The following is a 26,118-nucleotide window of genomic DNA, read 5'->3' on the forward strand; positions in this document are numbered from 1 at the left end:
TAGATAACCAAACAGTCCTCCTCCCCCTCCACTACACATTTTAGGTTTATAATTCTTTTTTAGTTTGTTTTGTCCGGCATCAGTCAGTCAATTTTAAATTATAAAATTTTAAAGTAACTTGTAATTTTTATCGTTTCAACATGAATTATCGATATTTGCTTTTTTTACGTATTTTTGTACGTAAGGTTTTGCCAAATGACGCAAATGACTACACTTTTGTGTGAGCACCAAATAATGTGCCATTTTAGTTTTCTTCCAGTGATATATTCAATCCATTCAGTTTGTGACACTTTCAACCAAATACTCCAGTTTGCGTACACAATCTCATTATATAAAACCGCGACTATTGTAGTGTTATGATCCATTCAGCATGCTGCTACCTCTCCAATATACTAACGATTTTCCTGGACTTAATATAGCAACAATTTTCTACCGAAAATGTTGCAGTAGTTAGGTGTTGAAATGTGCGAGTTGAAGAAACCCTTTATCACTATAGGTTTTGGGCTTCCCTGTTCCGAGAACTAGCTCACTACAGGTCGACTCTGCCTTCGGGCACGTCGTGGAGGTTCAACCTCCACTATTACCCTCCAGCAGAGCCGCGCACCACCTGGATACGTCACCAGGCAGCACCGGTCGTCAATTGCTCCTGCCAGTCGCTCGGGCGAGCCCGTCGCGGCGGGACATTACCCAGCGACCCCGGGGGAAATCCCCACGGGTTACTAGCACCACGCCGCGCTAGGACGTGCCAGACTCCGAGGCCGGCCAATAAGTGACCTTTCCCAGAGCCTTCAGAACCACCAAGTTCATAAATTTTATACCCCCGTGGCCGAGACTGCCTAGGTACAGATCCTAGCCAGTAGCTTCGCAGAGTTCTCTACGTCGACCCCCGACTCAATATTTACTAATTACACAACTTAATTTCAAAAAGACGTCAAACTCGAAGAGAAATGGCTGCATTATTATCAATATTTAAGTTCGCTGGAAAGTGATTCAAAATCAACTAGTCATTTGCTTTTCATAAGAGGCTTAATTTCGAGAATCAAGGAGCTGCTTCTAGAATGGAAATTTGAAAGGGTTGAAAATAAGCGGAGAATTTCTTGAATGTGCCTACTCAAGAAATCATTCGAAAAATTCGGCTCTAGGATATATCATTTAGGTGCAATATACTACAGACCGGTGTAGTTATCTGTTTGTCTGTCATTACAATAATTTTAAATTATTGGCAGAAGAATGGTTCAGGTCGTCTGCTAAGAACGAATTCTCTAAATAAGAATTAAGCATTAGGAAACAAGTAATCTGCTTGCCAAACTGAGCAAGGAATTTTCTTACTTCGAGATTCAGCTTTGAACATTTCCGCTCAGAATGTAAATTTTGGATCCTGCTCTTTCAATTCATTCAAATATTTTTATTGTACTTTTCAGGAAAAAATCGTCGAGCCCTAGATAAATGTACGAAAACCTCTAGGGATCCGGGCAGTACTGTGTCGTAAACAGCAGAAAGAACCGAAAACTGTAGAATATTGACATTCTACTGTAAATGTCAACATTCACATAGTCGCTTGATGTATCATAGAAATATCTGCTATATAACCTTATTTTTCCCTTACACTGGCAAATAAAACATTCACCATGCACTGACGATGAATGTCAAATAAAAATACTTTTGTCACGTTTTAGGTCATACTTTATTATTAAAATATATTAGAAATCAAAATAAGAAAAAGCTTAATTAACAGAGCATGTAAATAAATTGTTCAACTTAAAACAAGAAATCTAAAAGATTCTAAATGAAATAATTCTAAATGAGAAAAATAACACTAATAACAAACTTACTTAATTAAGTGATTGGCTAAATACAATTTTACTTATTGCAACTACGTAAACTCTTATGACACTTTGAACTGCACAAGTCTCTTGTTTTTATAACGTCCCTCTGTCTGTCTTCTCAGCTTCTCGTTTCGAACTCCAGCACAGAATGGTATGCTTGTCGACGTATACTGCTGATGGTCTGAATGTATAAGAATATAACCAAATGTTCGCGACCACATTTCACTTTATTTGGTATGTATTGACATTCAGCGGAGAATGCCGACATTCTCCAATTTCGATCTTTCACAGTAACATATATACTTCACATAACTAGTAGAATTTGGCTTTTCAAATACGTACTAAAAACTGGTCATAAAGCATAAATTGAGAGCAAAATCTATCACAAAGAAACATTAACAATACCATTGGTAAACACAAAAATACCATTGGTAAACACCATTGGAAAATACCATTGGTAAACACAATAATTGCATTAAAATATCTTAAAAGTTATATTCTTATCGAATATATTTCTGATTCTATCATCAATTTTGTATATTAACTGATGATAGAATCACAAAAAGAAAAGCAGCTTAGCCACCCAATACGCCGTCTGTACTAATGTGCATGTTGAAAAACGCCTATAGAGGGCGCTGTACCGCCGCCTGGCTCTTCAGTGTAGAATTGCTTAACTAATGAGTAAGAATGCTTGTAAGGGAGTCGCTGGCCCTAATAATTAACGGCACAATTAATACTACTCTTTATTTCAGTAATCATGTAAGTAAATTTCTTTGTTGTTGTGTTCAAAACTGAGCCTTTCAGCCCTTATTACGTATAAACTGAACCACCAAGATCGTTACAAGTTTTGGATTAGTAAAACCTCTATATGGTGCATTGTCAGCGAAGGAATTCCGGGACAATTAGGCCATTATATTCTGGATTACTAAATCATGCCTGAGATAAAATAAAAGGTAGGCTCTCATTTTGTTCTGTTGTACTGTATTAGGAAAATGGCAGCGTTAGAACTAGCAAAAGCTAAAAGAACAACAGTTCGAAAATTAAAAACCCAGTTAATTAATCAAATTGATGCTAAATTAAAGTCAGGAGAGGAGCTTGATGAGCAAGACTTAAGAGACGATTACGAGCTCTTAATAGAAAGAAGTAACGAACTGAAAGATCTCGACAGTGAAATCGAAACTTCCATTGCAGTTGATCAAATGGAAAAGGAGGTTACGGCGAATCAGGAATATAAAGCGAAATGCTTGAAATACTCAAGTATAATATTACGTTACCTTGAAAGCAAAACTAAGATTGAGTCAGCTTCAAGTGATTCGCATAATCAAAGTACGAATGTCTCTTTAAGTGAAAATTTAAGAAATCAATGTTCAGTTAAATTGCCAAAGTTGAAAATTTTCCGGAGATCCGAAACATTGGCAAAGTTTTTGGAATAGTTTCGAAAGTATGATTGATAAAAACGAAAGCATTTCTAAAGTTGAAAAATTTGCGTATCTTAAAACCTTTTTGACTGGTCAAGCTGCCAATGTTGTTTCAGGATTCGAATTATCTAACAATAATTATGACAACTGCGTAAGAATTCTGAAAGATAGGTTCGGTAAAAGAGATATCATTATAAATTCATTTATGAATAGAATACTAAATTTGGAAGAAGTAAAAAATTCTTCTAATGTTTCAGCGTTACGCAGAATTTATGATGAGCTTGAGATCTCTATTCGAAATTTAGAAGCAATAAATGTTACATCAGGCTCTTTCGGCCATTTGGTAATGCCTATTTTGCAAAAGATCTTGCCTCACGATCTAATTTTAGAGTTTAACAGGCAAAGAGATGAAGGCGACGTTGACATTTCTAAATTCATTTTATTCTTAAAGACGGAGGTCGAATGTCGCGAAAGTACTTTATTGGCTTGCGGTGAAAATAAAACGTTTACTAATTATTATAATCAGAAAGCTATAAATAAAAGACACAGCAGAAATACACCCACGGCTAGTGCATTTAACACTACAGTACAACGAGTATGCATCTTCTGTGAAAAACATCACGATTCTTTTAAATGCTGTAAAGGGGTTACTGAGAAAATAAATATTCTCAAAGCGCAAAATCCATGTTTTATATGTTTTAATAAATTTCATTTGAGTCGTTTTTGTAGAGATAAAAATGTATGTATTAAATGATATGGCAAAAATAATTATGAATCTATCTGTTTAAAAGGTAATGAGGAAAAATCAAATTCATGTAATTTATCTGAAAATGAATCAGTTGCCACGAGCTCGAAAAAGGAAACTTTAGTGTCAAATGTTAATACTAACACTTTGGTTTCTCAGTGTAATACTTCTGTTTCAAAAAATACTTTACTACATACATGTACTGGTTTAGCTTGCAACGAAAACAAAACTAAAGTTGTTCGTATCCTTCTTGATCAATAAGAAACCAATAGTTGAGAATTTTCCTGTGGTCGTAATTGAATTAAGAGATAGAAATCAAAAGAATAAAATAAAATTAGAATGCCTAGTGATTAACACGATATCAGCTTGTTCCATAAAAAGTCCCAGGCATAACACACTCGAAAAAATGAAAGGCTTAGGTTTACATTCAGCAGATTTAAGTGTAAACAACAATGAAGAATTACAACATGTGGGAATATTAATTGGCGCCGACAGATTCTGGGATGTAGTACTTACAAGTCGGAAACGCATAAATAAACACATCCAAGCTGTAAATTCCATTTTTGGATGGCTGTTAGTGGGAAATGAAAAAAATAAACTAAAAGAAGGAAACGATTCCAAGCACTTAGCAGTAATGGTAGGGAATGCCTCGTTGTCAGATGGTTTAAGCGTGTTTTGGCAACTCGATTCAATGGGAATAATAAATGAAGGGCAAAATGAATTTAATCAAACTGATAACGATCTAATCATCCGTTTTGAAAGAGATATAAGTTTTAAAAACGGGCGATACGAATGTCAATTATTGTGGAAATCTACTACGGAAGAATTAGGAAATAATTTTGATATCGCAAAAAAGCGCTTTGAATTTTTAAAGCAAAAATTACAGAAAACTCCAGAAATATTGCAAAAATATAGGGGAATTATTGAAGAGCAGTTAAGGGAAAATATAGTCGAAAAATGCCCTAATGAAATTAAACTTTCACAGTATTATATGCCGCACCGTGCTGTAATTTGCGATTCTGAGACTACTAGTGACCGTGTAGTTTTCGATGCTTCTTCGAAGACCGGAAACTTCAAATCCTTAAACGAATGTCTAGAAACTGGTCCAAATTTGAATCCGAATGTTCTTGACGTGATCCTGAGGTTTCATGAACCTGAAATACCATTTTGTGGGGACATAGAAAAGGCACTTTTAATGATTAGCATTGCAGAAAATGATAGGGATTACTTAAGATTTCTTTGGTTTGGGAATGTTGAGAAATCATGTTATATTATGCGCATGTGTCGGGTTCCTTTCGGAACAGCGGTTAGTCCCTTTCTGTTGGCTGCTACAATAACATATCACATCAAAGGGTATAAAGAGGACCATCTCGTGTGTTTTAAAATGCTTAATTCTTCTATTTACGTTGATGACCTATTTTATGGAGGTAAAACTGTAGAAGATGCATACCGATTGTCTGTAGATGCTGTAAATATATTTCGCGATGCGGGTATGAATTTGAGAAAACTGAAATCGAATTCAGATGAATTAAATACATTATGGATGAAGTCAAATATTAAAGGGAAGATGATTTCAATAAAGAAACAAAATTTGGGGGCATGATTTGGGATCCTAGAAACGATGTAATAAAGTTAAACATGAAACCAGTTCAGGAGTCAGCTGGAAATGGTGAAGGCGCCACAAAAAGACTGATATTGAAAACTGTCGCCAAAATATTTGACCCTATCGGATATTTGCAACCATTTATAGTTCGGGTTAAGATCATTTTACAAGACGTTTGTCTTCTGGGTTTAGAATGGGATGCTGCGCTTCCCACAGATATCCAGAAAAGGTGGTTGAACTGGTGTGCAGAAATTAAATGTTTAAAAATTACCGAATTCCCTAGAAATGTTACATCAGGCTCATCATCTTTCATAAAATTAATTACACGCAGCTGAGAGTTCATATATTTTGTGATGCGACACCTAGAGCTTTTGGAGCAGTGGCATATTTTAGATACTCTGATGAAAATAAGGAAATTAAAACCAGTTTCATAATGGCAAAAAAGTAGAATAGCTCCCCTCAAATCTTTAACCCTCCCCAGAAGTGAGCTAATGGGAGCTGTTGTAGCTGCTCGCTTAGCTAAGTATTTAAAATACGTTTTACCTATGTTACGCAACAATATTATCTTTTGGAGTGACTCCCAAATAATGCTACATTGGATTAGGAAATCACCAAATGTCTGGAAGCCATTCGTTGGCAACCGTGTAGGAGAAATCCAGGCAATTTGCAACGCTAACCAGTGGTACCATTGCAGTAGCAAAGAAAATCCTGCAGATCTATTGTCTCGAGGGGAACGAGCTGAGACCATCATCTCCAGTCCATTGTGGCAAAACGGACCAAGTTGGCTTATCCAGCCTGAAAATTTGTGGCCTCAAAGACCGAGCATGGAAGAAAATGAGGAAGAGATATCCGTAGAAAAGAGAAAGACTCATAATGTCCTACAAGCTGTTATTAACAACAAGGACTCTGAACAAAGTTATAATTCATTGCTCGATTTAAATCAGTTTAGTAAATTAAACAAGGTATACCGAATAACAGCGTGGATATATAGGTTCATCAACAATTCTAACCCTAGATCCGAAAGACTTTGTGGACTATTAAGCGCTTCTGAAATAATGAATGCAGAAAAAATACTGGATTAAAAACACGCAATTTCAATATTTCGAAAAGGAAATCCTCGGTTTATCTCAAGGAAAGTCAGTTGACAAATGTTCCAATATTTACTCGCTGAATCCTGAGCTCGACGAAGACGGACTTCTACGGTTAAAAGGCAGAATACAATTTACAGACTGTCTGGAATCTGCTAAGCATCCATGGATACTTCAATCAAAGTGTCGATACGTCGATCTGTTAATTTTCAACGCACATGGGTTGATATTTCATTCCGGAGTGGACTCAACTCTGACGCACCTGCGTGAAAAATTTTGGGTTGTCAAAGGCAAACAGCGAATTAAATCCTTGTTGAGCAGATGCGTGATTTGCAAAAGATACAGTGTTCGCCCTGGAGTTCAAGACGTAGCTCCACTTCCTCCAGATCGAATTCTTCAGTCGCCACCGTTCGCTGTAACTGGTGTGGATTATGCTGGACCATTTTTCACTAAAGAGAGCAACAATAAGCATTACCTTTTAGTATTCTCTTGTGCAGTAACGCGTGCTATTCATTTAGAACTGGTACCTTCGATGAGTACGGAAGCATTCTTTTTAGCCTTTAGAAGATTTATAGCACGACGAGGATTGTGCTCATTTATATACAGTGACAATGTTAAATCATTCAAAAGCGCAGACACTGAACTAAAAAAAACTGTGGACTTGCATTTCTGATCCTTCTGTAAAGAATTTCTTCTCTTCTCACAATATTCATTGGGAATATATAATTGAAAGAGGAGCATGGTGGGGAGGACTTTGGGAAAGAATGATCAGAACGACCAAAGCAAGTCTTAGAAAAATTGTTAGCCGTTCATCGCTCTCTCTCAATGAACTGGAAACAGTGTTCGTGAAACAGTGAGATTGAAGCCATGATCAATTCCAGGCGAATTACTTACTTATATAGTGAACCCACAGAACCCTCTCCACTCACTCCTGCACATTTTTTGATAGGTAGACGTTTGCTATCACTTCCTCCAACTAGAATAACTAAGGATGATTTTTCAGGATCGAGAAAATCTATTGTGAAAAAATTCAAACATCAGCAGAATATATTAAATAATTTTTGGAAATGCTGCCGAAAGGGTTACTTATTAAATTTAAGATCTGCGAATATGTGTGAGCAAAATTCAAAGGTAACTGAATTAAAACCAAATGACATAGTGTTAATCTCTGAAGAACGCTACCCAAGAAATATGTGGTATCTAGGTAAAATTATAGAGACTTTTCCTGGAACGGACGGCAAAGTTCGCTCATGTTCGATCAAAACTGGTAATAGACTAATAAGAAGGCCAGTTCAAATGATTTAGAATTTAGAGCTCAATGACTGAGTCTAAAATTTAAAAATTTACAGTATGATATTCATAATAAAGAACTTTATTTTTGTTTTTCATTATTGTGTTCTTTTAATTGTTATGTGCTAATAGTACATTTATTCCTCTATTCTTTGTATTAATAGTTTATTCAAGAAAGCTTTGTATGGAAAATTTGTTTCGAAGATCACATGTAAAACTATGGTAATTTCTTTATTGCAATGTGATTGATGTAAATCCAAATTATGGATATTGGTAAGTATTGTTATAAACTCTATGTTTAGAGTTTAGGTGGGGAGTGTTGAGAAACCACCTGGCTCTTCAGTACAGAATTGCTTAACAAATCAGTAAGAATGCTTGTAAGGGAGTTGCCGGCCTTAATAATTAATGGCACAATTAATACTACACTTTATTGCAGTAATCATGTAAATAACTTTCTTTGTTGTTGTGTTCAAAACTGAGCCTTTCATCCCTTATTACGTACAAACTGAACCACCAAGATACTTGCAAGTTTTGGATTAGTAAAATTTCTACAGTGCTTAAATTGCAACTAACTTTAACACTAGATTTCTTTGTTCAAGATTGTCATTATTGATTTAAGAAGAGACATTTTATTATGTATGATACCTTTAGCAAAGGTTTCTGAAGCAAAAATAATGAGCTAGCAGTCACTTTGAAAATTCGATTAGGTATTGAAATCTAATTCTTACCACCACTCGAAGAAATATAAACGCAGCTCATATACAGAGATATGAAATATGATTTCACCACTGTGACCCAAAATGAAAGAAGAGTACATCATGTGAAAACATAGTGGATCTCTCATCCCAGCGCTTATTTATTATATGCTACATGATACGAGAGTGATTATTACGAGAGTGATAGCATTTTGTAGTCAAAAGGCAGGTAAACTTCCAAAGCAACCTTTTTTTAATGGCGAGAGCTATCCATTTTAGGCTTTTATAATTACTGAGGACAGCATCGGTAGTCATTGTATTATGGAAGTACCTCATAGGCAGTCACCTTTGCCTTCTATGAAGGAACAGACACTTTACGTCCATGCTTTTAACGGTATACGATCACGGGCCTTTCGCTGGGACAGTCAGAGTCACTAACCACTTTCACGTCTGGGGGGCTACCTGAACAGAAAAGTTTTCTATGGGCTCAAAAATGCTCCATCATAGAGTTTAGATTTCCTACTTTGCTTTCAGCAATGCACATTTCAGCTTATTCACCCTGTCTTAAAGTAACCTAAACAACTTCTATTTGTCTCAGAAATATAATTTTCGTTGTTCATTTTATAACCATAATGATTACTTAAAGGATATATTATTCAGGAATGGTTTTTCGGGTTAAAACAAAGCAGTTTTTGAAAGAGTATGATGCTTAATAGATACCTTGCACTAAGAATTGAATACTTTGAAGTAAAGAAATATTGTAGAAAATAATGCTAAATATTGAATTTGTATAGTGTATTAAGTTTACAAATTATAGAATGCCACTGATGCATTCAATCGACTCATATGAGTAAACCTTGTTTCTTTCTGTTGTAAGAGAAGCAACTCAGAGGTAGACTCAGAGGTCAACCGAGAATATAGATTTATTTATGTAGCATAGGAAAAAACAAAATTTAATATAGAAGATTTGGCACAATAAAATCGCTGACAGTAGTTATAACTACTAAGCTTTATCAGCGGAATATTACTTATTTTTAAACATTTCTTCATTAAACGTGATAATTTTTATACCATTATGCGCTTGGTCACTGGAGCCGTCAAATGATTCCCCATGGTAGCATATCCGAAAAATATTATGTTCTTTGACTTAGTGTTTAATTTTCTTCTATGACAGGCAAATACCAATATATAAGCTTCATAACAGAATACTCGAATAATTTTTCAAATCAGGATCTTTACCATATTTTTATCTGTAGAGCGTATAGTTCTCGATTAAGCAATTAGAAATTATGCTATAAAGATAAACTGTGGTTATCATAGCAATTCCTCAAACATACTTTGGTAGGTCTGATTGAAAAATCACAGCCCGCTCAATCTCCTTTGTTATGCGGTAGCTCGTTCCGCAACACCGCTTAACTATGAACTAAATGGGAAAGCTTGGATCAATTACAAGATCAGGTTTAGAAGCAAATTCTTCCAGTTCCTTGCTTCAAGGTTCTTTGGCATTATCGTATGTAATTTCTCTTACGGAAAGATTTGATTTCAGAGAAGTTTAATCTAGTCTAAAACATTAGTTTTTCTTTTCAACAATCATCAATAATGGTCATGAAGTAATTCTCACCTGCTTATGTATTTGGCATGATTGGATAGCATACATCTGTATGTCTTGGAATCACAGGTTTTGTTTCTCTGAGTCTTGTCCCCTTTGCCAACATCGTGGCACACCATTACGATAAGTTGTAACTTCGCAGAGTACTTCCTAGTTTGAAAGCCCAGTTTGTTGAGTACAATAACGCGAACAATGACCCAATTACAGTGCCGCAAATTAATGTCACTCTCTTTTGTTAGCAACTATACTTCATAGTCAGGCGTAAATTCACATATATTGGCCATTATTTTCAAGATGGAAAAAACATAAAATATTGCTTTTGTAAAAAATAATGACTTTCTGATATTTAAAAATCACAAAACTTGAAAATGAAACTTGCGACTTAAATATTTCGCTCTAAAATTAATTTCTTGTTCACATCTGGTGCAAAAAGCATATTTTTAAAGATATTTGAAAAGCAGTATACGCTTCGCCAGAAATATGGTTAAAACTCTTACCATATAAATTAGATGAACGCGAAGCACATTTCATATTTCCTGTCTTGGGATTGAATGATGAAAAATATTTTTTTACACGAACGTATGTGGGATTTTTTCCGTAGTCAATAATAAAGCTTCTTGGCGGTAAATCATCCACAGTAAAAGGGATTACTAGCGAAAGTTGTTACTCTTCCTGTTTAGTATTCAACATCGAATTACAAAACCTTTCACATGTCCAAGCTTTCCACACTGAAAACACAGAGTCTTCTTAAATTTTTTGCAATATGTTCTTTCTTTTTAATGTGAAAACTGATAAAATCCTTTTGACTTCCAGAAAATGTAATATATCTTTCACTACACGCTTAGCATCCTTAAATTTTGTCAAGAGATTCCACAGCTATAACTTGTGTAGTAACAAACTTCAGAGTTAATTCACAATTGGTTGATTTTATAACGCTGACTTCATATGCTCAAACTCTGGTGAAAGAGACATCAGAATATAAATTATCATATCCATATTGTTGCCTTCTCCATTTACGTATTCGCGTATTTGGAGTGATTAAAAGCAATACTTGATGAAATATCAAAACACGATTTATTTGCCTGTATTACTCAGGACAGTTACAAACGCACTTTCACAGTCGTCGGAAAACTAGGACTAACAGGCTGAAACAATCAGTAACACAGCCTTCAGGTTATCAGGCTATAATGGTGAAGAAAGCTCCATGACAAAGCAGCAGAGTACAGCTCCCGACTCGGTTGAGTTGTTCTCGCAACAGACTGCCAGGCTATAACAGTGATGACTGCTTCACGGCAAAACACCAGAGTACAGCTCCCAACTCTGTTCGGTAGTTCTCGGAACTTAACGGACTCTCAAGATTCTCCAGGGTATAACTTGCTATGCACTCGACGATACACTAGATAGAATCAACGATGCACACTCTCCATGCACCAATTAGCAATACAGCTGACGACTAACTCGACACTCTCATTAGCTTTAGCACTAACTGACTGACTTTTATCCGACTCCGCGTACCAGCAGGGATTATATGGCTTTTAGCTTGCGTTCGTAAACATTGCTATTTTCTGGCTACCCTAAACCCACTTTATGAGGAAGCTATCTTACCGCAGCTGGACATTTCGTGACACTGCCCCTCCCAAGGACTGTACGTCCCGGTCAATAGAATCCTTGGTCAGAAGCCAAATTCGATACAAACACAACGTAATAAAACAAACAAATAACGTAACTAAAGAAACAAATATTGATGCGATGAGCAAGTTATATACACAAATTAACCAGATAACAGTTTTAAATTATTCAAATTAAAGTTCAGAATGGATTTCAGTCTCAAGCTTTTCATTAAGTTATGTCCGGTTTAATTAATTTTTCACTGCAGTTCTGCATATCACAGTCTGAAGATTCACTTCTTTCAGAATTTTAATCCACAAGAAGATATAAAACAGTTTGTTTAGCACTCTGTAGTGTATTAGCATCATATATACAGTTCACATCGGTACTTTCAACAGTTGGTGCGTGCTTATTTACCTCTATTCCATGAAAACCATTTCCGATCTTCATCAGAGTTACGAATAGAATCCGATTCTTTACGAATCAGAAGTATCCTAGTTTAAGATTAAGTTGGCGTCCATACAACTTGTATTAGGAGACACATAGTTTGTGAAGTGGTTTTATTTTCCTGCAATACTGGAACACTCTGATTAAGCTGTACATCAGCTTCTCCAATCTTTTCATCACATTAACTTTCAGATGGTTCAATACTTGCCGAATGTGATTTAATTCCACTATCAGTTTTTTCAACTTAACAGTCGCATTTTCACTTTCTTCCACTTCTACTTCACGGACTCAAGAATCAAAATCTTCTTTCTCGTCTTTTAATTCTTAACGTTTTCGTTCTTTTTGTTTAATAGCGTTAGATGTTTCATCCATTATTTCTTGATTTTTCTCAGACTCTTCACTGGCTGCTTCCTTCATTTCTTCATCCTTTGATTCTTAGCAAGCCACTTCTGTCATTTTTCATCTTTTTTTATGGCTCTAGTTTCTTCTACAAGCTTCAATTTCATCTGTTGGAGTTGATCTCACAGCCTTTCTTGGCCGACTTTTATTTCTTCATGTCCGGCTTTCATCTCTTCCGGTCCGTCAGCCGTCAATTCTTCATATCCAGCTTTTATCTCTTTATATCCATCATTTATCTCATCATATCTGGCTTTTATCTCAGCCGTCATCTCTTCATATCCAGCTTTTTTCTCATCATATCCAGATTTTATCTCAGCTTTCATCTCATCATATCCAGATTTTATCTCAGCTTTCATCTCTTCATATTCGGCTTTTATCTCTTCCACGCGAACTTTCAGCTGCTTAGAAGTCCGTGAACTTCATTTCTTCCGCCATGGCTTTTGTTTTTCCTGTAGGCGGGTCATTGGCATTCACTCTCAAACCCTAATTCTGACACCAAGTTGTTGCGTTTCTGTACGGGTTTGTGCGATTTGGAGTGACAATAATTGAGGAAGAATAAAAACAGAATTTATTAGTATTACTCAGGACAGCTCCAAAAACACGGTTACAGTCGTCGAAACGGGAAACACGCTGGAACAATCAGCAGTACATCTTTTATACTATCAGGCTATAACAGTAAAGACAGCTTACCAGAGTACAGCCCCCGACTCGGTCCAGTCGTTCTCGGAACTCTACGTACACTCAAGACTCTCCACGCTACAATTAGCGAAGCACTAGACGATACACTCGATAGCCCCAAAATTCACACTATTGATGCACCAACTCGGAATACAAGTCGACACTCTCACTAGACTACACACTTGCTGACTGACTATTAACCGACTCCGCGTACCAGTAGGGTTTATATAGCTTTTGGCTTGCGTTCGACAACATTTTGAGCCAAAACGGTAAAAATGCGTTCTAGAAGGTTCTCCATCTGTTTATGACATATCGCCAAATTTTCGCCAAACAGGCGATTTCTCGCCAAATATGACAACCTTAAATCCGCTTCTCGGGGAAGCTGTCTTACCGCAGCTGGACATTTCGTAACAATAGCACTTGCTTCCGTACCAGATAGTCATAAATCAGCAACTATTTTTCTTTATTTCATCGAGCTGTTTCATTGGGACTTCACGAGTCCTCTCTGTGGCTGTCATGAGCTTCCTATCTATGAAAAGTGGGAAAAAGCAAAATATTTTCATGTAAATACTACGAAGAATTTTCTGCATTTCTAGTTCCAAACTCGGAGCCATTCTGCGAAGTTTGTACTTATGACCGTGCTACGCCGTTGGGAGAGGGGCCAAGACACAGAAAAATTGAATTGATTCACTTAAGACTCTTAAATTGTGCAAAGCTCTTTTCCCACATTCGAATTGCTGCCTTTTCTCCGTAAAATATTAATAATAAATAAATTAAATAAATAATATTAATAATATATATGTAATTTTAATGGAACGTTCTAGAAGTAGGAGGCACTTCAGATTTCCCAGCGGCCGGGTTAAAGCTGACTTCCAAGTATTGAGATATCTTGAGAGCTTCGGTCTTTGGATAAGCTTTGCATTGTGTTATGTTTAGCGTTAGTCGTAGTTTGAAGTAACAGCTACTGATTGTCCTCTGTCATACTGAGAAGAGCTGTACGAATACTTTTGCGAAAAGTTCCAGAACTATAAAATGTATCTTTTGTGACAATAATTTTTATCAAGCAATCCTCAGTTTCGGATCCATTACGAAACCGCACGCATGCAACACTGTAATATCATAACATAATTTAAGAAAGATTGAAGTTATGTCAGTCTTGGAGCAACTTTTATAGTAATATAATTTTCTTCTTACTGGAATAAAACTGGACCTAATATCTGCATCTAATTCATTTTCTTAAGCTTTTTGTATGCCCAAATTGAAATACCAGCTCATTATTTGCATTCTTCCTTCACTGGTATTCCGCTTCAATAAATGTTGATACTTTAACAGAAATTAAGTGAAAGAAATTAAAAGTGGCTTATTTAACGATCCTAAATGCGAGGAAAAAAGGATCAATGAGGCATATAATGTCTTGTTTCAGTAAAAGCTGTAGAAAAAATAAGCGCGTCAGTTAACAGGCATCAAGATTCTAAACACGAGAATGCTGTCAGTTTCCGTGGTAATGAAATCAGAGAGAATTGTTATAAGAGATTGCAGAAATGCATGGAAAACACAAATTTTTCAGGCTTACTAACTAAACGTTGAACGTTAGGACCCAAAAAAAAAAAAAAAGGCGGAAACGTCTAAATTTACATATTTTAAAGAAATGACAAAGAAACATGCCAATAAATAGTTTTAAATAAAACAAGAAAGCCGACTTGCTTCGACTCACTAAATAACGAATAAATGCTCGATGCCAAAAACGATGATATAGATATGACTCCACAAGCTGAAAAGCCGAAAAAACCTACCAGCTCATACCAGAAAGATACTAAGATACCACCGATTGTAATCACAGATATTAAAAACACTAACTGGCCAGAAATACGAAAACGCATTAAGGAAAATTAAAAAAATTCTAAGCTCGAAACCAAAATTGAAGGAGAAAATATCAGAGTGCAATTTTTTAACGAAGACGACTTTCGCACGGTACAAGATTATCTGGAAAAAGCTCCTATTCCATTCCATACATTCCTTCTTACTAAAAACCGCACAGACCCCAATAGAAGAAATAAAAGAAGAGCTCAAATTACACGGAATCACTGTCTTAAAACTTCACCAAATTAAAAAAATGCGAGATGGAATTCCCACAATGCTCCCGATTTTCTACCTTGAAACCCCAAGAACGGCGCAGGAGAAAGAAGTATTTAATATAACACACATTAGTGACATGCGAGTGCGAATAGTCGGTTACAACACAAGACCCGGCCCGGTACAGTGTTACCGCTGTCAACGCTACGGCCACACTCAAAGAGTTTGTCATAATCAGCCGCGATGCGTCAGATGTTTAGATAAACATCAATCGTTTCTATGTCCCATCAAGGAAAAGAAAGAAATTTCTGCAAGATGTGTGCTTTGTGGTGGCTTTCATGCCGCTACAAGCGTTGATTGCCCGGAACACCCCAGCAGAAAATATCTCCAGAAGCAGAATATTCCGCAAAAAGTAAATTTCCCAAAGTTCATTAAACAAAACTCCGAACAGCAAAAAACAGAAGATACTAGTAACTAAACCTTCGCAAATTTTGCAGGGAATCAAGAAAATGAGAACGGAAAGACCAAAATTTCAGATGTTAAAAACCTTTGATGAATTTAAATCTTTAGTCTTCAAACTAAAAGACCTGTATCACAAATTTACAAAAGTCACCAACGAAAATGAGAAACTTGATTTTGCTCTTCAGGCACTCGTACTGTTTCTTTAAGTTCTATTTTGAGCTAAGGAGATCAGATGAAGATGTAGCCGACCGGTATAGACCTCGGAACGTTTTTGCTCCACGAGATTGCAGGTTCGGTCCCAACCGAACCAAATAAATTTCAAATGAGACTTGTAAATATTATTTCTACTTCCTTATTTACCCCAGAATTTTTACTATTATTTTATATGTTACAGTTTATTTAATGTGATTTAACTTTTTTACAAAAAATTTTTGAAATTTAGAACATGTGAAGTAAGTGAATGATGAATTTTCCAGTATTTATTTTTTATAGATTATTGCTAAAAAGTTTTTATTAAAACTTTCTGAAGTTCCCTATGATGTATTTGAAGTGAAATACATTAGTAGATGTCTCACGACAGAAACTACTTAAAAGTGTGAAGATCCAAGATCCAAGAAAGCCGCATTAGCGACCTCCAAATCCATACAGTTTTATTTAAAATCTACCCTAAAAAAGGTTTTAACTAGGCTTAATTTAAAATTTTGGTGGAAACGTATTTGTTAAATATGTAAGTTAGGTGATTCTAAAACATCGTTTTAAATTGAAAACAATTGTAGCGTCATTAGATTTATGGAAATAGTAACATTAAAAATGTTCCATTCTCTAAGCTGAGATTCTAAATCCGGAATTCCCGCAAGGTACCCGAATTCTCTTCTAATTAGACGACGATGGGAAGCGGTAAGAAGGTGCGGCAAATTCCTTACGAAGTAGTAAAGTATGTTTGAAAAATAGTAAAAATTACCGTTAGAATATATAACCAATTGAATACAGATAAATGAACTGATATTCATAAAAAGTTAATGCACGACACAAATGTTGAGACTCCTTAAGTACTCAGTAATAGCTTAAATCTTTTGTTAGATTTAAAAGAAACGATTACTGTTATTTTCAACGTAATGATTTACTTTCAATAAAGATCCACGCTTTAAAAGAACAGCCCTATTTCATGTATGTGCCGCTCTAAAATTTAACATATTTTTATTTCATAATTTATTCCTTAAAGGAAGATTTCAATCCTCTCCTACTCTGTTTTTTTTAAGAATTTTTTTGTTAAATTATGACTTTATAACATATAAATAAAGTATGTACGGAAGAGTCAAAACACTTTACCTAGACACCTAATATTGATTTTCAGCCCATCTAAAGCAAAAGTAGTTCTAATTAAGGGTAACGGCAGAGTAAGATATCGGGAAGCATTTTGCGGTTTTGTAGAGTCATTAGGATATTTTTTGGAAGCCGGAGAGATGAAAAATTAACAACACCTTCGCCGGGAATCGAACCACGGACCTCTGGAATACCGGCCCAGCGTGCTACCGTTACACCACGAAAGCACGCTAGGGAAGTGGAAGAAATACCTTATATATTCCCCTTTTTAAAGGGCGACTAGGGTTTTAGGGGACCTAGTCGCCAAATCCTGGGTGCGGAGAATCATCATCCACAACCCTTTTAGTTCGGGCGCCACTTGTCGAGACATTAGGATTTTTGGAAGCCATAGATATAAAAAATTAACAACGCCTTTGCCGGGAATCGAACCACGGACCTCTGGAATACCGGCCCAGCGTGCTACCGTTACACCATGAAGGCACGCTAGGGAAGTGGGAGAAATACCTTATAGTTTATACCATAGATACAGTGAGTCATCATTTCATTCTATAAATCTTTCAGAAGTGTGAATTCTGATTTTGCCAGCGAAGGTGGAATTTGTTGTTCCAAAACTTCATCCCAGCGTTTTGTTTTCTTTTCCTTTTTATCTTTTTTTTTTTTTTTTTTCCTTCTCCCACTTTTTTCTTCGGGTGCAGACCAGTTTTGTCAATGAAGTGCATTTATATTTACTAAGCGGCAGAGCTGTTACTAGGTTCTAACTAACTCCTAGCGGATGGATTTAGTTGGTTTAGTTGGTGTATATTAATTAACAAACGTAAAAAAACTTAAATATATTATATTGGATATTCCATATCATATCTATATGAAATATTTGTCATGTTATATTTAACTAGATTAAAGTACTTATTTATGTATAGTTGTAGTAACAAAAGAGTCCTTCTAGCCTGTGGGAGATAAAGGTCTGTTGGCACATGAATATTTCGATTCTAATTTTCTAGAAGAATATTGTAGAATACAGTTCAAATTTCCTCCATTAGCTTGGTTCGATATCATGGAGAATCTTATTACCCAAATTTGCTTAATCATTGGCCTGCTGATTAAATGTAATATTCGTTTAAATATTAAGCTGTATTTTTTTCAAAGCTCTTTTCCCAATATGTAGTAACCTCGAAGTTCAATATTTCCTATGATAATTATTAAAGTATGATTAAAAGTCTCTATCCTACCAAAACCTTGCTAAAATTCAGTACTTTAACTGAAAGTTTAGGAATTACTGCTAATAATCTATGATTTGAGGATGCATGTAAACGGAGTCCTGAAAAACATATAAGACTTTGTATAGACATTAGGATTTTTGATGATGAGAGAGATGAAAAATGAGCAACGCCCTCGCTGGGACTCGAATCACGGACCTCCTGAAAACGCGCCGAGCGTGCTGACCACTACACCACACATGCTAAGAAGGCGTCAGAATACATTATATAGTCCCCTTTCAAAGGGCGACTGGGGATTAGGGGACCCAATCGTTAAATCCCGGTGGCGAAGAATCATCATTCAACCCCTTTTTTTAATTCGGGTGCCACTGTGGAGACATAAGGCATTTATGGAAGCCGAATCGTGCTGACCACTACACCACGAAAGCATGCTAAAGAAACCGTCTAACCTTATTGCAAAGAAACTTAAAAGTATTGAACATTTTTGATTCGAGAAAAAGAGAAATAAGTATCACACATACATTTTTCTGGCTACAAAAGAAGACCTCCTTTATTGTGATTTATTTTGCTTTGAAACTTCAAAGTTAGAACCTGAATTTAACAGCATTAGGATTTACAGGTCTTGGTGCTAGGTTACATCGTCTGTGTTTAACTTTCAAGAAGTGCGTCTATGGGCTGTTCCCTGAAGTATCTAAATTCACCGGAAATTTGCTCAAAAGAGAACGTAAGAACTTGCTTCACACTGGGTTTTTATACGTGTCAAATTCGAAAAAAAATGTTGGATCAACCCAGAAGAAGGAATTTGCAATATCATTTCTATTATTCTGAGATGCGATTTATAATTACAATTTCGTTTCTAAGAAATATAAGATCAAACAAAGAAAACACGCAGAGGGTATACTGCTAATGATGGAATTCACAATGCGATTTTCATTGAACAGAATTAATCTTATTGGTCCTTTGTTTAAGAAAGACAGATATAAGATTCACATATGGTCATTTTCTGACGTTAGCCATGCAATTCATCTTAAATTTATATCTAGCTTGAGTATCAAACATCTGCTTCTATTTCATCGATTTATAGCAAAAAAGTGGCGTGACGAAATGTAAACTGTGAAAATATTCAAAAGAACAGAAATAGAACTGAAGAAATTATTTACGAATATTACTGATCTATGTGTACAAAGTTATTTTAGTACAAAAAGAAAACCACGTTGTTGTCGAAAGAACAGCTTGACCAAGTTAAGTACTGGCAGAGAATAGAGATAAAGACATAAATTGTATAAAGACGAATACTGAAAAATATTTAAGTTTCATATGAAAACTTGTAAACTGTTTTGATAGAAATGGATTTTATTCTAAATTCCAGACACTTTTCCGTGCGCTTATAATGAACTATCAAAACGATTCTCAATCAAGTGTGATAATATTCTAGTAGGAAAATAACTAAGATATTTACGTTTCCAGACTAGTTACGCTAAAACGTTAATTAAAAAACATTTGTGTCTTGAAAGGATGTTAAACGATATTGATGAAACCAATTACCAGACAGAGAATTAGAAAACATCCATCATAAATAAAAAGTTGCAACAATTAGCCATTTTAAAATTCGATGAATTGTTTTCGAATCTCCCTTAGCTTAGTTTGGGAATGTAAACATTACTATTGTTGCTTGCCTATGACCCGGTTTAGGATGACAGGCAAGGGCTGAGGATTTCTACTGAAGATTCTAGAAAAAAGGAAATAGTTATAAACAAAAAGGTATGTTTCTGAGTAAAATGGCAAAAAATATAATCGATGTACAAGAAATAAATGTGAAACCATGTGGTTTAATTTATAATTGTCTTGATGAAAACTAGACAGACGGGATGCTATAAAAAAACTACGATGATATTATAAGGTTATTTTCTCCCGCCTCCTTAGCTAGCCTTCCATGGTGTAGAAGTCTGCACCCTCAGCGCGTAATTGAGAGGCCCGCGGTTCGATTCCCAAGAAATGCGTTGCTAATTTTTCATCTTGTCTGCTTCCACAAAGTACCTAATGTCCCCACAGTGACGCCCGAACTAAAAGGGTGTTGGATAATGATTCTCCTCACCCAGTATTTTGCGATTGGGTCCCCTAAAAACCCTAGTCGTACTTTAAAAGGAGGAGTATATAATGTATTTTCTCCCGCCTTCATAGCGAACCTTCGTGGTGTAGTGGTCTGAACGCTCAGCGTGTAATTGAGAGGTCTGCGGTTCGATTCCCGGCGAAGGCATTACATATTTTCATCTTGCCTACTTTCAAAAAATACCTAATGTCTTTACAGTATTAGCAAATTTGTATTCATATTGTTTGATTTGAAATATCATAACAGAATTTTATGTAATATCACTAGCAGCAGCAGCAAAAGGAATTATAATTGCAAAGCAGCATCAAATAATCTTTCTGAAAAATATATCCATCTGACCAAAATTATACACATATCTTGATGATTTAAAATTAAAAAAAAAGCTGGAAAATCCATCGTACTACAAGTTCAGAATGACATTGGGACTGGACCCTTTTTAATCTAAATTGTTTAAAGAATATTATTATATATAAATGTTGCACAGATGATAAACTACAGATGTTTATTTAATATGTGAAATAACAAACATTTTTTGCATGCAATGTGAAAAGAAATGCTTTTGCTGAATCCCGACAGGAAATTTTTGCGTGTTTTTACAAATATTGAAGAACTATGCTACCAATAAAGGTATATCTTTATCATTAACAGCATCAGTATACGTGTCACTTAATGATGAGAATAAATGTCTGTTCGGTGAGCTGAAAATGAAGTATTTTGGGAAGATACAAAATTACATAGTAGTGGCGTGATATTAAACTCTACTGAGATATATGAATTTGAGATATTTTTAGTTAAACTGAGATAACTATGTATCTGCTTTTACTTCTACTTTATCATCATCAAAATAGGCTTCTGTTTACGTTACATTAAAAGGCAGATAGCATTGCTAAATGGTTTATATTATAGAACCATTTTCAGTAGCTGTTGACATTAGCATCACGATGGATGTATGAAAACGATTAAAAAATTAACTTAGATTTCATGCAACATGAATAAGAATATAGTCATTGAATGATAAGTTGTAGTATTGTGTGGCCTCAACTTGTCAGTAGCTATGGTAGTGACTGCTATGAACTGTAAATTTACACAAACACGTAACAAGGGTTTAAAGCCATTTTTATTCCACTTTAGAAATAACAGCTGCGTTCACTTGACGCCTCACAAACTACGCCGACCCGGCGGTTTAACAAAACAGAAATGTGAAACTAAAAATTAATGACAGGATGAATAAACAACTAGATCACTACCTACGAGGCTCTGAAATCGTAACTAACCTAACCGCATTCTAAAATACAGCTGAGATTCAGCGAGATTACTGATTAAGCAGTTGAAAGATTCAACGAACTGCCGAGATAGGCACACAGGCCGAAACGCGCGGTTCTTAAATTTCTACCTAGCAACCTTCACGTTAGCGATTCAAGAAGCACACTTAAAACTCGTTTCCCTTCTATTTAAACTCAACTTACTTCTGCTAAAATTTGAATATATTGCGCGTTCTACTACAATTTACATACTCTGGCATTGGCAATTCTAGGGGAAAGTAAAGGCTTGACAGGAAGGATAGCTTAAACTTAAAATAAATGTTAGTTAAAATAAATATAAACCCTACAAAGTTAATTCAAGATACAGGATAATAAGATACGATTGCTTTCTGTGAGTTCAGCGCAAGGATTATGCCCTATGAATACTTTCTGAAAGTTTCAGATAAAGAATTATTATTATGTGTTTGTTTTATAGAGTATGTATATAAAAGTAAAAGAAATAATCTTCTGTCATCAATAGATAAGGATTTTATATAATCGGGTTTGTCCTTCCGAAAATAAATTTCATTTTTCCCGTTCTTTTGTATTCCAAAATGCAACGGAGAAGCTATCGGCAACTTAGTTGTTACATAAAAAATACAGTATAGTTGAAAAAATAAAAGATACAGATAATGGACAATTCTATTACTTCCAGTTTTTTTTTTAAATCTTCGTCATACAAACTGAAATCTAATTTTCTAGCACATCTTTATTCCTTGTGATCAATTTAAAGGCAATGACTTAATATATGACTACAGCTCTCAGGCGTAGTGTGTAAAACCTGTTATTTGATTATGCTTAAAGTTTTTGTCATAATCAATATCCCAATTACCGTCATTTTTTATTCGCAAAATATTTCCTTCTTTGACATAAAATGCAATCAAAGACGTCTGATTTTTTTCACGCTCTGATGCTCAAAATTGAATTGAATGTGATGAAATCTACTACTCACGATCTAGATATATCGATTGAAGGCTTAATTCGGTTACAGTGCGGAAACCAATTTATTCTGCATCAGTTGATATCGGTGAAGAAAAAGCAGAATTCTATGGGTTTTTGGAATGACTTGATTTTATAAGGCAGCCGTTTTCCCTGAAAGCTAACTCTTTAAATTACAGCTTTCAAGAAAGGATCAATGGCTAAGCATACCATATACGTATAAAAATATTTAATGGAGAAACCTAAGATAGAAAGGATGAATGTCTTCAAAGGCCTCCTGATTTCGCCTAAAGATATTTTTATGTATTATTTTTTTCCAATGGTTGGCTGTAGCCTTTGATAGGCTTTGGCCACTACTACTGACAGAAGCGATGGTATCTTAATTATGGAAGCACTTGATAGGTCAGCCATCGTTGTCTCATGTGAAGGGGACAGCCAAGTTACATCGATGAATTCTCTGGGATTTGAATTTGGGCCTTCCTTTACAGCAATCAGAATCACGTTTTCATCTGGACAACAGATAATACTAATATGCTATATATTCAACAATTATTCAAAATTCTTTTAATACATATTTGACATTATCATCTGTTGGCTCAGAATGGGAATTTTATATCTTGTTATTCTCTAACTATCGACGAACTTGCCACACACTTTCTTAACAATTCAAATTACCATATTTGTAAATGATTTAGATCTGTATTAGAAAAACCTAGGCATAAAGCACTCACATTTTCTCAATTATTTACTTTGCTATTTTTTCCTGAACTCAAAACCGCTTTGACCCAACAGGAAGATAAAAAATAATTTATGTGTTCTGCGAAATTTCATTAACAGACAGTAATTTAGTTAGCTCTTGGAAATAAATCCATTAGAATTTAATGAATGCATATGCCCGAGCCACAAGCCTTAGTAAATAACTTTAAAAAGAAATAAAATGAATTAATTTTGATAAAACATGAACATAACATAAACGCACACATTTTTTGGAACAAAAATACCTAAATTGTAACATAAGTTGCAAAAAATATCAGCCTAAAAATGGACGAAACTTCATTCGAATACTAATAATTAACTAAGACACAATAACACGCCGAATAAATACTAATTCAGAAGTATATTGATTTCTGAATTAGTAATAATTAACTAGTTGTTATTAAAACTTTGAATGCACCGAATTAATTGTACTAAGTTTAGAAGACATATTTTAGATAATAAATAATATGCTATGCTATGCATTTAGTTTGTATCCTAGAAAGCAATTATTAATTGCACTTTTTACAATTACGCATTCGTTTCTTGTTTAATGCTACACGATTCCTTGTAAAAAAGTCCTTGTAAAAAGAACTTGCAATTCGTGTTCACTTTTCCTTCAGCTCAGTTTTATTCATTTCATTAAACTGTTAATTATCCAGAAACATATACTTAAGTCATCAAGTAAATAAATACAGGTGTTTAAAAGAAACATCAGGAAGAGACGAATATGCTTTAATTGGCTACGACAAAGCAGCTGTCAACTTTATTGGATAAAGAAAATGGAAACATGATATTGCAGAATCAATGAGCAATCAGATGCTATTGGTTGCATCCTAATTAATCGCATTAAAATTGGCATTTTACACCACTGCACGACAGCCAACACCAAATTCAAGCATTCAGATTTTAAACTACTCTTTTCAGAAGGTGTGCCATCAACTATCATGGTGTTTACCTAATTACCTAATTAGTTGAATTTTTTCAAGCATCCTAAGGATAAGGAACTTTAGTCCTAAATGTATTCGACAAAAAACAATTACGGCAAAATAATATTTCAGTATAAGTCTCGGTGTGAATATGCACTCTCTGTCTATGTGTCTAATTTAAGTAAACATGTTAGGATAATAACTTCTTGTAAAACAGGACAGTGCTTTTTTCCTAACCAAAGGTACTTTTGAGGAAGTATTTCTAAAGAAAACGTTTTCACGTTATCATTAAAGTTTTTAAATATTTTGAAATATCTTTGCAGTAGCTTGAAAGCCAACAAGATCTTTAGTAAAACAAAAGTTTTGCTACGCCGTTACACACTATAGCGATAGATATCGGTACCAATATTTATTACTATGGTAACCGGCGGACTAATGTACTGGTGGACTATAGCTGTTAACAACTCTAGTTAAATTATTGTTTAATGAAAGTAGAAGACAACTTTAGCTATTGGCTTCAACTACAAAAGCTAACAGCTACATCCACTGGTTCATTAATTGAATAATATTGAAATTATTATCCACTAAATGACCTGAAAAAGCAAATGAAACAAAAGTGATCATTTCTGTAAACCAAGACCCCGAAGAGGGCAAAAGTATTTCTTTCATGTACAGGATATCCAAGCAAGAAATTTCATAATCTTGCACATTAAGAAATTCAGGAAAACCAGATTATCAGTTATGCTAGAGAATTGTACTAAAATTGTATACTGCAGCAAAAATATATTTTTCATTTTATGTGCAAAAATAATAGTTTTGCTCACATATTTAATGAATATACTAGTAAATAAATTTATTCAATGTTTCGTTGTATTTACCTAGTTTATACTTTGAAATCATGTTACTGCATAAAATCTTCTCAACTAAATTCCCATATCCTGTTTCATATATTTTACTGTTTTATTTATGAAAACAGAAACATTTATTATTTCTCCAATATTATATTTTTTCACTTTTGTTACAAATTTATAAATGAATTTAATGTTTCAAAATTTGCTTTCGAAGTAGTATGTGTTGAATTTTCTTCACTGACAACATTTATTTTATTACCTGCAGGTTCAACAGAATTTGAAATATTAACTCTTCACTTCACTATTTCACATTTGGTTCATTTTCATTCAATTCATTTTCAATAACTTCGTTTTCTGAAAAATGATTTATGGATGATCCGAAGGAATATTAACAATTCATTTAAATAAGCTCTTTTGTCTGTTTTTGTAATAAATTTTTGAGCCTTCTTTGACGAATTATTGCTTCATGTCATTTGGCCATCATTTTCGCCACGACATTCAAAAACGTTTTACATTTTTCCAGAATGGTTAGATTAGATAATTTGAATATGACAAAGCACACGACAGCTTGTAGAGACATTAGGCTATTTTGAAGCAGGAGATATGAAAAATGAGAAATGCACTCGCGGGAACTGGAACCACTGACCTCTCGATTTCGCGTTGAGCGAGCTGACCACTACACCACTAAGGCGGTAAAAATAACTTATATACTCACTCTTTTTAAAGGTGACTGAGGATTAGGGGCACAGTCGCCATA

The sequence above is a fragment of the Stegodyphus dumicola genome, chromosome 4 (assembly GCF_044657685.1).
Source record: "Stegodyphus dumicola isolate Sdum_Otavi_A_Nest chromosome 4, ASM4465768v1".
Taxonomy (NCBI): Eukaryota; Metazoa; Arthropoda; class Arachnida; order Araneae; family Eresidae; genus Stegodyphus; species Stegodyphus dumicola.